The sequence below is a fragment of the Littorina saxatilis genome, linkage group LG9, assembly GCF_037325665.1.
Source record: "Littorina saxatilis isolate snail1 linkage group LG9, US_GU_Lsax_2.0, whole genome shotgun sequence".
Classification (NCBI taxonomy): Eukaryota; Metazoa; Mollusca; class Gastropoda; order Littorinimorpha; family Littorinidae; genus Littorina; species Littorina saxatilis.
In genome coordinates this window covers 62751408-62766407 of record NC_090253.1, presented here as the reverse complement: position 1 = coordinate 62766407, position 15000 = coordinate 62751408, and the positions used below count along the sequence as shown (strand labels likewise).

At 41.8% G+C, this 15000-nt stretch overlaps 2 long non-coding RNA genes across 2 annotated transcripts in view; both read right to left on the bottom strand.

Annotated features, from left to right (window-relative positions):
- The window catches only part of LOC138976765 (uncharacterized), a 103708-nt gene that overhangs the window by 55802 nt on the left and 32906 nt on the right, over positions 1–15000 (bottom strand). The gene's annotated exons all lie outside the window — the stretch shown is intronic.
- The window catches only part of LOC138976732 (uncharacterized), a 3933-nt gene continuing 762 nt past the window's right edge, over positions 11830–15000 (bottom strand). The window contains exons 2-5 of the long non-coding RNA XR_011459131.1: positions 14469–14562; positions 14063–14145; positions 12824–12870; positions 11830–12074 (exon numbers count right to left, since the gene is read on the bottom strand). This is a non-coding gene — a long non-coding RNA (uncharacterized lncRNA). The remainder of the gene's footprint in view (positions 12075–12823; positions 12871–14062; positions 14146–14468; positions 14563–15000) is intronic.

Here is a 15000-nt window from a genome sequence, read left to right as displayed (position 1 = left end):
GTGATGAAAGTACAGTTTTAGTTTGTTATTGATAAAGTAGGTACAGGGTGACCCCAAAAAAAAGAGTACCCAAACAAAACGTCATAAACGTAATAAATTGAACAAAAATAAAGCAATCTTCATAAAATGTATTTACACACACAAGTAGCCTCTGCATGCACAGAAAATGCTCCAAATTTTTGTGTCTAGCTTGTCTTTCAGGAAAGTTATGCTCATATGCGGCGAGTTCAAGTTTGTTTGGGTACTCTTTTTTTTGGGGTCACCCTGTACTAAGTTAGTATGTACACTACAGTTGAGCTTGTGCTTTTTTGAAAATAATAATTACTTTGACAATTTCATTGTATTGGGCCTTTGGGGAGGATATTATTATGATTGGTTTTAATGCAGGATGTTTGATGTGACTGAATTTAAGATGTTTTATTGACATGCATCTTGACTGTAAATACTTTGCCTCCGGTGCATTTCATCTTTTCTGTTTTGTTGTTGCTTGTTTTGCGTCCCCCCCCCCCCCCCCCCCCCCCCCCCCCCTTGTTTTGTGTTCTTAAGCATATGATGTGTTTATTCTTTAGGCCTACTTAATGTTGTGACTGTAATTGTGCTTATGTTTTTGTCTGTCTGTTTGTGTGTACATGGTTTAGCTTGTTTATTGGTGTCAATTTCTTTCAATTTATTGAATTAAGGTGTCCCCGTTAAGAATGGCGGCAGTGCAACATACGGAAGATCTCCACATATTTAGGCTAAATGCTATGTGCAGAACGTGTGGCAGAAGATCAAAGTCAGCGAAGGACAAACGTCATACCATTAGGCATTGCAAAAGCTACGCATCAGTGTTGTTTCAGTTTCACGGTATTCTAGTTTCTGAAGAAGCCAATGGCACCACTTTCTCAAGTACATTGTGTACATCATGCTCTGCTCGTCTCAGCCAACTAAAAAAAACTAACATTCGAACTCAAGGTGTGTCAAAAGCAGTGAATAATAACCTTGAAAAAACAAAAGTGATGTGGACACAATACAACTCCAAAGTGGAAGTAGCTGACTGTAATGTGTGTAAAACGTTTGCCGAACAAATGGCCGGTAGTCGTAAAAAACCAAAAAAAGTAAGAGAGATGCAACGAGAAGAGCAGCGAGTTATTGCCGCACAGCGTCGCCATGACAACCGCCAGGAGAACAGATTTCAACATGTGTCTTGCGTCCACATTGAGCCCAGACCTCCACAGCAACCTGTTGAACAAATTGGTCTCACCACCACTACACCTATTGGGCAAATTCTTCAGGACCCTTGTCTCACCACCACCACACCCCATGCTGTAGCCAGGAGTGGGCAAACAGCGTGTGACCCGCCAGTGGGCTATGCACATCTCACCACTACCAGTACCCCACACCAGTCTCAAACAGCGTGTGACCCGCCAGTGGGCTATGCACATCTCACCACTACCAGTACCCACACCAGTCTCAAACAGCGTGTGACCCGCCAGTGGGCTATGCACATCTCACCACTACCACACCGCATGCTGTAGCCAGGAGTGGGGAAACAGCGTGTGACTCGCCAGTGGGCTATGCACATCTCACCAATACCAGTACCCCACACCAGTCTCAAACAGCGTGTGACCCGCCAGTGGGCTATGCACATCTCACCACTACCAGTACCCCACACCAGTCTCAAACAGCGTGTGACCCGCCAGTGGGCTATGCACATCTCACCACTACCAGTACCCCACACCAGCCTCAACAGCAGGTACAGTGGAACCTCTACTTTAGTACCTCTGAAAAGGAGGGAGTCTTTGAAATGGGGTAAACTTCCAGCGGTTATGAAAGAAAAGTCTTGAAAGGGAGGGAGACTTAAACATTGGGGGTCTTAACGGGGGGGGGGGGGGGGGGGGGGGTTCAGTGTACTTTTTGTCACAGGCCCTTCAAAGTTCTATGCTGTGTGTCTGTTGTTGTGTGAAATCATGATGACAACCCTTCTTTATGCCATCATACAATTGCTTTTGTCTGCACATGTACACCCCCCGCGGGTTAGGGGGAGTCCCATATTGGTTGGGACAAGAAAGAATTTACCAGCATGTCGTAAGAGGCGACTAACGGATTCTGTTTCTCCTTTTACCCTTGTTAAGTGTTTCTTGTATAGAATATACAGACCTGTTTACCAGTTCGATTTGGGCGTATTTTGTACGCCAAATTATTATCGGTACGCAAATACGCGACACACGCACAAAATACGCCTAAGAAAAAGTCTAGAATACGTTTTCCGGTGTTGGTGTGCTGATTACGGAATGGTACAACTGATACCGGTTTCGGTCGAAGGGAGATAACCATGACAGCGAGTCTTCAGCTGTGGAAACCTTGTTCAGTTGTTGGCACGTGCGATCGTCTGGACAATCGTGGCAAAATGAAGCGGAAAAAATGTGCCAGTTTCGTATGACTGTACCAAGTCTAAACAGCAGGGATGTCGTTAGGCGTCAGGCATCGGACATATACGATGAAAATCCCCAAATGTCCGATTCACATTGCCGCATGTCGGTCAGATGTCCTATCGTTTTAGCCTGAGCGTGGTCATTGTCCGATATGTACTCCATTCCTTCGGACAGCGCGATATTCGTTAATTTTCATTTCAAATCTTCTAAAAGACCGAACGCTCTCGTGTTCAGCTGACACTGAAGTTGCCAGTGCCGCGTGCGGATCTTTTCTTTTGTCGGGAATTCCCGAACCGTTTGCGGTATGCGCCGTTTGGGTATAACCGTCTCGGTGCAGCGCACTGATCTAATAATAGTGGAATATTTTTAGATCAGTGCTTGCTACAGGAGTACGGGAGACAACTCCAACTGACTAAATTTGTCGTCTGCTTTTGTTTTCGATACGAGACGAAGCACTGAATTATGCCGCTGAAAAAAACTAAAGCCTGCAAAAGATCAGCATTAGATCAAACCGATCATTTTGTTTTTCAACTTTTATCCAAATCATGCAGTTTGTAATCAAAGTAAGAGCTCTGAAGTTGTTCATGTTGGTTTCTTTTTTGTGATTTCTTTGAAACTAAATGAATACAACATTATACGCACACTGTGTTGATGTATTTACTATATTATGTGTGTGTTCTACAGCGCGCGCGCGTGGGTGTGTGTGTGCGTGTGTGTGTGGGCGCATGACTTTGGAACAATTCCATGGAATGTGTTAAAAGCTGTTTGGCGCAAATTCATAATGTCCTATTACACTTTCTGAAAGCGGTCAAATGTCCTATTGATGCTGAAGAACTCAGGACATTTGTCCTATAGGTATGAATTTGTAGCAACATCCCTGAAACAGCAGACGCAGCAGATTTTCTTTGAGAAACACAGACAAGAGCCAGGAATTGTGGAGTCTACTATGGGAAAAAGTCAAGCACACTGCAAGTAATTGTAAATCAGATAATTTCTCCGTTGCCCATGCTGGGAAATATGACATCGGAAGACACTGGTTATAATGCTATAAACTGACAGGTAAATAAAATTGTTTTATTCCTGGTGTATTGGACGGAGTTAAATTCTGAAGGTGTTCACAAGACATACTATTCTTACACAAACATGTTTGCACCCACGCGTACATTGTCCCTTCCCCATTTGGCTTTGCTTGCAAAGTACACCAACTTTTTGAAAATTACACTCAACTTTTTGGGAAAGTACTCTTGCCTCGGGTTTAGGGTAAACAGGTCTGAATATAGTCATAAATGTTTGCAAAGATTTTAGTCAAGCAGTATGTAAGAAATGTTAAGTCCTTTGTACTGGAAACTTGCATTCTCCCAGTAAGGTTATATATTGTACTACGTTGCAAGCCCCTGGAGCAATTTTTTGATTAGTGCTTTTGTGAACAAGAAACAATTAACAAGTGGCTCTATCCCATCTCCCCCCTTTCCCCGTCGCGATATAACCTTGAACAGTTGAAAGCCATCACAAGACAATGCAGACTTGGCCAGGGAGGTTCTCACTCATACCCTCACCAACGCTCTAGGACTAGGAGCCTGCCTCCAATCATTTCTCATCGTATTCACCGGCTGAAACTGTCGAACCCCTGTAAACTTACCCCAATTTTTAAGGCTCCCTCATTTTTAAGACCTGATTTTCTCAGCTTTTTTGGAGGTTAAAAGGGGGGTTCCACTGTATCTGGCCACCGGTTGAAAATATCCAATAATAGCAGATTCTTCAGGGCTCCCCCCTTATATAATCAACATAGAGGGGGCCTGGACAGGGAGGATCATGTTCTTGCTTTAGGAAGAACGACGGGCGCAGTGGCGTGGTGGTATGACGTCGGCCTCCTAATCGGGTGGTCGTGAGTTTCAAGTGAATCCCGGTCGCTGCCGCCTGGTGGGTTAAGAGTGGAGATTTTTCCAATCTCCCAGGTCAACTTATGGGCAGACCTGCTAGTGACTTAACCCCCTTTGTGTGTACACGCAAGCACAAGACCAAGTGCACACGGAAAAGATCCTGTAATCCATGTCAGAGTTCGGTGGGTTATGGAAACACGAAAATACCCAGCATGCCTACTCAACAAAAGCGGAGTGAAGCTGACTATGCTCTCTGAGTATAGTTTGGGGAACCCAAATGGGCAAACGAGCTCACATGTAACCAGAAAATTCTGGAACGCTGAAGAAGAACAAGCTTTAGGAAGGCACAATATTCCTTGCCAACACTTAACTTTGAGCCTAGGAAGGCACAATATTCCTTGCCAACTCTCATCCCTTTACAAAAACATTATGGCCATATGGGTTAAATCATGTATGTCTCTGGTTAAATTAACTCCGTAAACTGATATCGGTATCTTCTTCTTCCGTAGAGAACTGGGTTCTTGCGAACGTCTCAGAGTCATGCGGTTGAATCACTTACCGCGAGTGGTTAGCTCCGGCAAACAGGGAGATTAAAAAGGTGGGGAGGTTAAAACTATGTACAGGGTGAAAAGTGTATAGATCTGGTATACTGACAGTATGCATGATAACAGATATATATTGTGCTGCCAGGAACCCACTCTTCTCCAGGGATGGCCAAATTGTCCGCCCCATCGCCAGGGGCGAGTAACAAATCGGCCGGGCTAGTAGAAACCGCCTGGCAACTCGCACGGCTGGCCTTCGCAAATTCTGGTCCACGGCTGTTCCAATGACCCCTTTTCTGCTGTTTTAGTTTACAGGCGAGGAGGGTACAGCCCGTGCAAAGTGTATATGTGTTCTGCGCGAACTTAGAATCCGGTTTCATTCTAGAATGGACCGGGTCCAGGTTGAAATTCTAACCCTGCGCAAGTACAGGGGTGCCATTCTAAAATGAAACCCTTGAATAAAGAGGGCCGTAATGTTTGTAGGTAAGACAGAGTTGTCTTCCCTTGAATTATCTCCACCTGCACCTTCCCTTTGATAAAATGGGGCTGATTTGTCTACCCCTGAAAAAATCCTTTGGCGATCTTGCGATGTCATGTCATGTCAAGAAAGTTGACACTCCTGAGTACGCAATAAACGAAGGCAGACCATAGCAAGGGGGACTACCAGGGCGGTATTGTTTGCAGGGCAGTTGTTTTTGTGATGAGAGCCGGTTGCGGCCGCTTGCAATGTCAGCGCTGTCTCCCTCTCGGAAATGTCCGGGTTTTTGACAATTTTTTTGACAGACAGACAGACAGACGGTCAGACCGACTAACCGACAGACAGACCAACAGAAGGACAGAGTGAGTTATAGAGCTGTTGTCACAGGTTTAAAAAAAAAGTTGACATTATATCTTCACAATTCAGAAGACCAACTTCATGTATATGAATAAGATTAAAAGTTACAAGCGAGATCGGCAAAACACCGTCAGTCCGGAAATTTCCGTTCGTAGCGATCAGTGCTGAGTGTCTCTCAAAATCGTCACGAATCACTTTCAGAACATCACAATCCCAATTCACGATGTCTTTGAGTAAAGTGTAAAAAAACCCGGAAAAAAAACCCAACCAAACACACAAAAAACAAAAACAAACAGAAAATCCACATTTGTGGCTTTGGCTGTGTGATAGTCTAACTGAAATGACTATTCCAACTTGGACCCAAATTCCAACCTTGCGCACGGCCGATTCTAGAATGGACCAGCAACAAGGGTTTCATTCTAGAATGCCACCCCTGTACTTGCGCAGGGTTAGAATTCCAACCTGGACCCGGTCCATTCTAGAATGAAACCGGATTCTAAGTTCGCGCAGAACATGTATATAGCGACCCAGCCACACCTTCCAGCACGCAGGATGTGCAACCTAACACCTTTGCACTCTTTGTCTGCTCATCGCTGTTCGCATTGGGCTGCGAGGCATATCAACGCAGTTCAACGTTGCCAGAGACCAAAGAAGCGCTTTACTCTAGGTCGCAGCCGCGGCTCACTGCATGTGTCGGGGAAGTGCTGTGTGGTTTTTTTTCACAATTTGGTGTGTTTAAATCATTTTCGCTCTGGACTGCAACATGTGTTTGTGTTCATACTCTGGAATTGTGTCTGTGAATGGTTGTTCCTTGAAGTAACAGAGAAATGGTGCATATTCACACGTGTGTTTTATTTCTAGTAGGATGTGATCAGGTGTTGCTTCCCGCTTTTTGATTTTTGTACTCATAATATGACTTGGATATCAGCGGTGTGTGGTGTTACAAAAATGTTACCCTGCATCAACATTCAAGTTTTAATTATCTTCAAACTTTGGATTTCATTCAGTGAATGGTAGTTCTATCCAACAGAAGGGAAATGCGGCAGGATTGTCCGTGTGTTTTATTTCTATGCTTTTATTTGTTGGCTTGTGTTGCTTCCCACATTTTTTGTAGCTGCGCTCTGGGGTGAGTATGGCTTCACAGGCGCATGAGGAAAGCCTTCACTTTGAGAGACTCCAAGCTCTCTGCAGAATATGTGGAGAAAGATCGAAGAGGAAGTACGACACTAACCCAGCAAAATTGTGCATAAAGTATGAGTCGGATCTTGCAAGGTTATACGGCCTAAACATCGCAGAAGAAACGAATGCCGATTTTTTCTCGCGGACTTTCTGTTCCAAATGTTATATGCGATTGACAAGGCTCAGATCGTCTGACAACCCGTCTGAAGTAAGTCTCCAGGCAGCCTTCGTCCAAATTGAAAATGCAAAACATCTTTGGACACCATTTGACCCTTCTTTGAAAGTTACTGACTGTTCTGTTTGCTGTGAGTTCAAAACACAGGCTAAAGGGGGGAGACCTGTGAAACCTTACAAGACATTTACACAAGTGCACACGGTTTCCGACCAGCAAATTGCTTCCACCAGTTCCGGTCACACTAACGTTTCTGACGATACTGATTTCAAAGCTCAAGCGTCGTCTTTGCCCCACAAAACCGTTAAGAAGCGCTTGTTTGATTTCCTGTCTGCTCGAAAAGAAGGAAACCAGAGTGATATTAGTGGATGTGTGTCCTTCACGGACAGCGACTCTTTCACTATTCCAGAAGCGTCAACGCCCCGGACACAACCACAAACAGCGAAAGACATTCCCACCGGTACACCTGTGTATATTCCAGAAACATCAACGCCCCGGCCACAACCACACGCGGCGATAGATAATCCTACTTGTACACCTGTGTTGTCAGTTTCTGTCAAATCTCCCACTAACATCAAAAGGAATAAACTTCGTCCAGTCCAACAGCTGCAATCTCCCCTGACAAAAGAAGAAGAGGCCTACTTAACCCGTTTGGTGCGTATCAAACTGGCACAGTCGGATGACAAGAACACAGTGACATGTAAGACAAATGGACAACCAATAGTCTTACAAAAGGTTGTCAAACCAAGGAAAACGTCGTCCCTTGCAGCCACTCCTTTAAGAAAGAGACGCGCAAAATATCTTGAGAAAATGCGTGCACAGTTTTCTGGTTCTTCAACTGCCGACTCCGTGAAACAACATAGCACAGAACTGACAGTAACTACAAAACAAAAACGAAGTGATATTTTGAAGGCGGCTGGTTGTGCACAAGTACACATTTCCTCCAAATTGTCAACAAAGATCAGAGCCCAGCTTTCACTCAGTTGGGCAAAACAGAGAAAGCTGAGGAAAATGTCCAAGAGTGTCGGCATTAACATTGCCAGTGAAAAAAAAGAGAGAAAGTTCCAGAAAGAGATCATGTGTGGCAATATTTGCGTAAATACAACACCTTTGGTTGTAATATTTTTAAAGCCATATATATATAAACACTGCAGATCATCTGTGGTATGTACCGGGCCAGTGACATTTCTGCCAGGCTGGTGACTTTCTTGAAGTTACTCGCCCGGCTGGCGAGTTAATATTTCTGCCAGGCTGGTGCCTTTCTTGAAGTTACTCGCCCAGCTGGCGAGTTAATATTTCTGCCAGACTGGTGACTTTCTTGAAGTTACTCGCCCGGCTGGCGAGTTAATATTTTGAGATTTGGCCATCCCTGTTCTTATTTTGTTTGCGTCTTGGGACACCCCCCATGAATTTGTAGTATGTGTTTTCTGCTTCTGGTGCGTAAAGGACTCAGGAACACAGAGTTTGAGGAGCCGGCCCTGCTCCTTTCCTGACTCTAAATATATAGACCTGACCAGACTGGTCTGTTAGTACATGTATTGTTCTGAACTGAAAGATAGACCTCCCCCCCCCCCCCCCCCCCCTGGATTCTTGTTTGTGATGACAGAATGGTATTTTGACTTTGAAATTAGCTTCAACGCAAAATAGTTCTGTTCTTAATCAAGGGACGTAACCGCTCGGTGTGTTTTCTAATAAATCGAATTTTGGGTAAAATCGATCAAATTACATCACAAATCTGCTTCAGTTGCAAGATCTTGCCATGATTTTCTCCCTCAAGATAATTGTACCGCTTGAAATTGGCGGAGAAACAGTCAGTCTGAAGTTAATTTTACATGTCACGTCACTCAGACGTGAGTATAGGCTGCTGTATTTACTGGCGTGTGTCTGTTAGTACATGTATTGTTCTGAACTGAAAAATATACCTGACCAGACTGGTCTGTTAGTACATGTATTGTTCTGAACTGAAAGATAGACCTGACCAGACTGGTCTGTTAGTAAATGTATTGTTCTGAACTGAAAGATAGACCTGACCAGACTGGTCTGTTAGTACATGTATTGGTTTGAACCGATGAAACTCAAAGCTGAGGAAAAAAGGATGATGTTGATGTGTAGGCAGACAGGGTGTGCCGAAGAAAAATTTCCATTTTTATGTAATATTTTAATGGACAATAAAGTGCTGTTATCCCAGCGAAGCTGGAGGTATCCCGTGAACGCTATTCACGACTTTCCGACCTTGACATTGTAGCTAGGGTCATGTGGGCGTTGGCATCATTGTCCAATCAGAAATAGTCAATGATCATCTCCTCAGTGTGTTCCGGTCCGGAACGCAAAACAGTTTGTGCGGAAAAAGAGAACGTGGTTTGACAACTAAAGGGCATTTTGACCGGCTCGCACTACAGCATCGTTCAAATGTGGGAGAATGACACATCTGACAAATAGCCAGTGGTTACCAACATGAGAAACTGGGGATAGGAATCGTAATCCGTATGTAAGTTTGAAGCGGCCCTGACGCTGTTTGTACGTCAATCCGAAGAGAAGCTATCGTACTAGGCCCTAGGTGACATTTCGTCAAGTTCCACTCCCAGTTTGCCGACTCTATGGCCCTCCCCCCGCCAAACTGCTGCACCCGGTGGCAGGGAAAGCAGTTCGACTTAAGGTGACTGCAGGGCAAGTTTAATTTTGCAAGCTAAAAATAAATGTTCTACTACCTTGTCAGTCTAGATCTGGAACTCATGAAACAGCACTATTCAAATCCCCATAAAGTGAGCTGGTGTTTTTCTAGATCTAAGCATCGACCGAATTCAATAGAAATGTTCCTTGCATGGCATAATTATTTACCTAAATCTGTTATTAAGTTTGTTGAAAATCAAAGTATTCGTTTTTTGTTTGTTCGCGTGTCTGGTTTTTGCTTAGTCGATTAGCTTACACGATGTGTGGCTTTTTATTTTGTAAGGGTGGTTTAGCATGTATAAAATGAGACCTAGACCACATACGCCATGAAAGTAGAGTTCCCCGTTCAATACCAAGATTGCCAGTATTGATATTCAGACAACTTTTGGATAAATGTGTGGGGCTGTGGTGTTGCAGTGGTAGATTGTTTGCACGGGTATGTAGGTAGGTACGTGTACATCCGTGTGCTTTTGTGCAGGCATTTGTGAAGCAGGAACATGCAACATTTTTGACAAACATCAGGGTTGTGTGTGTGTGTGTGTGTGATAAAACCAACTAAGCTTACATCCAGCACAAAAAGCTTCAGCTCTACTTCACCAATCAAAGACAAACGCATTGTTTTATTCAGCTTTTGACACACATATTCACTCGATCAGAATCGAACCCTCTTCGTGAATATTTTATTTCAGAAAAAATAACATATTGATTCTACACAACAAATGGTATTGCTATATATGCTATGAGTATGAACGATGAAGACTAGCAACCGAGACAGATGAGGCATCAAGTTTCTTAGCCTTTTAGCCTCTTATGTTGCATACATGTCATTTGTTTTTAATTTTTATCTCCTGATAACTGACCAGAAAGGTACGTACAAACATCGATTCTGCAACTACCTCGTAAACTTTTCGATCGCCAATACACCAGAACTTGATACAGTATGCAACACTCACAGGCTTGATTACCTGTTGCATTGAAACGACAGAAGGAATTAAAAGACTATGTAACTGAGAGGAACCGATGTATTCAAGTTCAGAACGAAGCAGTTTCTGCCTCGGAGCCTGTATCTCATGCTATGGAGCCACTAGAAGAGAAATGTCTGGCGTAGTTTGACCCAACAGACAGAGAAGTCAAGGGGGGTAATCTATCGACAGCAGTTGTATTGCTGGTTTGTATTTGATCTTACAAACCATTCTTATTAACTTGTATAAAATTAAATAGTTTATCGCTTCAGTAAACACTCATCTATTTTGAAGATTACGTAATTTTCAACAACAAAAATTTAAAAAAATTCGCAATTCAATATTTCACGCAAATTTTACTGATCCGCAAACAATTTTGCATGAACAAGTGTTATGTTAGGGAGAGAGTACGAGTGCGTAGTTAGACATATTTTGAGTGGAGTAGCAAAAATGCTTTAGCCATGTACTAATTATGTTATTGAACTGCTTAGCGAAGATTTCCAGATCAATCATACGGCGGTGAAAGACTGGTCTCTAGTACGGTCTATACTTACAAAATATAAAAATAAACAAACAAACCAACACAAAAAAGGTTTGTGTAGCACGTAGGATTTAAGTATTTAATTGAATAGAAAAGGCAACATCGGAATAAAAACAAATCTCGTGGTTCTCTTGTCAAGGAGTATGCACAGAATATGAAAGAAGATTGTGGAGTAGGCTGCTTTCTATTCTACTGCTCTAAATTAGCAAGAGGCAAGCTTTACAATGCTATTCACACTAGGATGCAAAGCATTCAGTGCTAAAGCTCTCAAATCACAATAGTTACAAGACAAAACACACTTCTTGGGGCTACAAGAAATGTTAATATTTGTAAGCACACAATTGGACACATTTTTGTAAATATTGTTTATTGCCTCCCTTGAATAAAACTTATTAAAAAAAATATTCTGAGAAAAAAAGTTATACTTAAAAGCAAAGCTATCAAGAAATAGGTAGACAACCCGTGTAGATACCTTTATTCTTAAGACATTTTATTTTTGGAGGATGTCACTATGCAATTTTACAGATTTAAAAAAAAAAGCTTTAGATGATCTCCCTTGAACAAACATTTCTTGTTTTTACTATGTGTTAGTTTTAAGGGTATATAGAAGAACAATAAAGAAAAAATGCTGCAAATTGACTTGGACGTATTTACAATTTAATTAAACAAAATGTTTCAAATTATCTGATAATGAAATTCTACATTAAAATTAAAGCAGATCTAGGGACTTGTGCACAACATAAAACATAAGGAACTATGATCTGCATTGCTTGTTATGATGATAATGGCTGGCACCTGTCGACCGACTTGCACGCCATAATTCTATATGTTTTACTATGCGCCCTGCATGTCAATGGTCTTTCTCTGGGTGGCTCGATTCTGAGGAGATAAAGAAAATGCATTTAGTGCAAGCAGTACATAATGACAACACACATACAATTACTTAAAGCAGCTGCTGGTTTCAGAGTATTTAGTTAAAGGCCCACCCCAACTTGTTTGCCTCAATGTCGCAGATTTGGTCAGACTTTCACAATGAGTAAGATAACAAATTTAACAATGTTTTGATTTAAAAAAAAAAATAGTATTCATTTTTGTTGTTTTCGGCCCCATTCACTGGGAATCTTACTCAAGGACAAGGATTTTTCTTAGGAATATTTGTATGTGAAGCTTCCAAGCCCTAGCTTCAGAAACGACCAAGAAACCCTCAATAATGGATTTTGTTGTGCATAGTGATGGCTATCCAACCGAGTGGCGGAGCACTGGTGAATCCTTTCATTCTCCTGATTGCTTGATTCTGAAATGACATTGTGGAGTTGGTAGTTATGTGAGTGTGTAGTGCCTGCTCTTCGTTGTTTAGTCGGGGGGAGGGGGGGGGGGGGGGGGGGGTATTGAATCATATGATCATAAAGTAAGACTTCACTGTGATGTGCAGAGATTTAGTCAGGTACACAACATTGCTATGCTATCACGAAATTAGATGCTCTATCCTCTAGATGGGCTACACAACTACATCAGATGTGATGGTTGGGTTTTCGCAAGTCAGCAACATGTTTTGAAGTTCTCATTGGGTAATCACGGCTGACATCAAACACAGAAAAGGTGGAAAAAACATAAATCAATGAACTCACCTTCCCTGCATTGTGATACTAGCCATATGGGTCTGCCGAAGTAGCTCCTGCACATATTGAATTAAGTATTCATGTTATTGTTAGGATCACACTTTTTTCTGGTACATGTATATCAGACTGGAAAGTTTCTCAAGGCTTGAAGAATTCAAGAGCTTGCCTATCCCCAATAAAAAATAAAAAATTTAGTATGCAAGTATTTTCAGGGTCTCGAGGTTTTAATATGAAGTCTGTTCCTCTGGGGTCATGGAGAAACAAATTACAAATGAGAACATACTGTTACACAACAAATTCCGACCAATTTAGGACATACCATAACATAACTCACAAACAAACAACAGCAATACAATAATTAGTCTGCAAATACCTAAACGTCGTTCACACTAGGTATACAAAAATAAAAAAAGCACATTCAGGCAGGTTTGACAAGTAGACCATTCCAGCTACTGTTCCAGACCAAAGGCCATGTTTCCCCTTACTCTGTGATTGTAATCATAATTATTGTTTATGAATGACTTCAGTTTTTCTAAGTAAATCTCTCGTTGTAATTACTGGTAAATGCATTATCCCAATTAAGATATCCTCACATCTAACCTGCGTAAACTTCATTTCAAGGGTTTTAATTTTTTTTTAGCTGGCCAAGAAATTATAAGCATTCCTCAATTATGTTCCTGTCAGACTCAATGAGCTAATCTTATAAAAAAAAAATTAAAAAAGGTAGCATCTTATAATATTCTCACGTGAATTATAGCTAATCAGAAAACTAGTATTTAATTTTTTTTTAAACTCAAACTGAAAATACAGGCATGCAACATTATCCTTGCTGTTTTGTGATAACCCTTACCATCAACTATTCTATTTCATTTCCATCTTAACAGGCGTAGCACCTCTCTGGAAGCCAAAAGAACACTTTAAATCCACCCCCCCCCCCCCCCCCCCCCCCCAGTACTGAGTAAACATTGCTGTGCATATTTAAAAAAAAACAATGCCTGAGTCTCCAGTCACCTGTTTATGTTGTTGTCCTTGTACTTCACTTGTAGCTTAGCTGTTCAAGAAACTGTTTCTCTGATCACATGATCAAAATTCAAATACTTAATAAACCAATTTTGATTCTATTTCTTCAATAATAAGTTGAACGTCTGCATATGTAATTGCCACAATTTACAGAGTTTCTGAATAAATGCTGCAAGAAAAACCAACAGAGTGAACAGTTTGTAAATATACTAACATACCTATATTTACCTTATATGACATGTGTGGTACAGTGGCTGCTAAAACGTCCGTTACACCTGTCTGCATATATTAGGTGACAGCCCTGATGGAGACTGAAAAAAAAGTTCCTTTGTCAGTACCCTGTGTATGAGTGTGGTCGGGTATGTTCTGGAACAATTAGAGCACTCCCTATGACCATATGTTGCACGGAGGGTAGGGGGGGGGGGGGGGGGGGGCTTTTAGAGGTGTAGTTGTTGGACTGTAGTGTAGAGGCTGATTGGCAGTGCTATGGGGTGAGGGTGAAGCTGGGGCGGAGAATATATCGTATGTAATTGAATACTAATAGTAATAAGCATGATCAGTTAGACTAGAGTTAAAAACTATGTTGATCACCAGAGACATTACATAATGTGAAATCACAAGCATGTTACTGTACCTTTCGTTTTGCCATTGAGATTGGTAGAAGGCATTGAGTGGTGAACACAAGTTGCATTGATCACTGCATCACCATGTGGTCAATCCCCTTTGATCTGCAGATTGCACCAGCACAAACCAACACTGTGTTATGATCGTAAACAGCCCACATGGCCAATAAATCTAAGAACACAAACACTAGATAGATCTAATCGGAGAGCCTGCAAACCGAGTCATGCTTTTTAAATTCAATGAAAATCTGTCTGTCAATGAAGCAGATAGATCTATCCTTGCGATTGTTTTTGCAAGCAGATAAATGTTAGAACGTCACTTATTCCGTTTTCATTCAACAAATTGATATTTTGCAAGATGCATTTCGTGCCAATGAGCTGAACAAACAATCAAAATCAAGCAAGTGGTACATTCTTGAAGACAAAATTCAGTCACGCAAACAAACTGAAGGGAAAAAATCTAGCTTACTGTTGTACTGATTTCGCCAAATAAATGCATTTGCATGCCGAAGTTATTCCTGCTTTGATTCCAATCATTCTAAT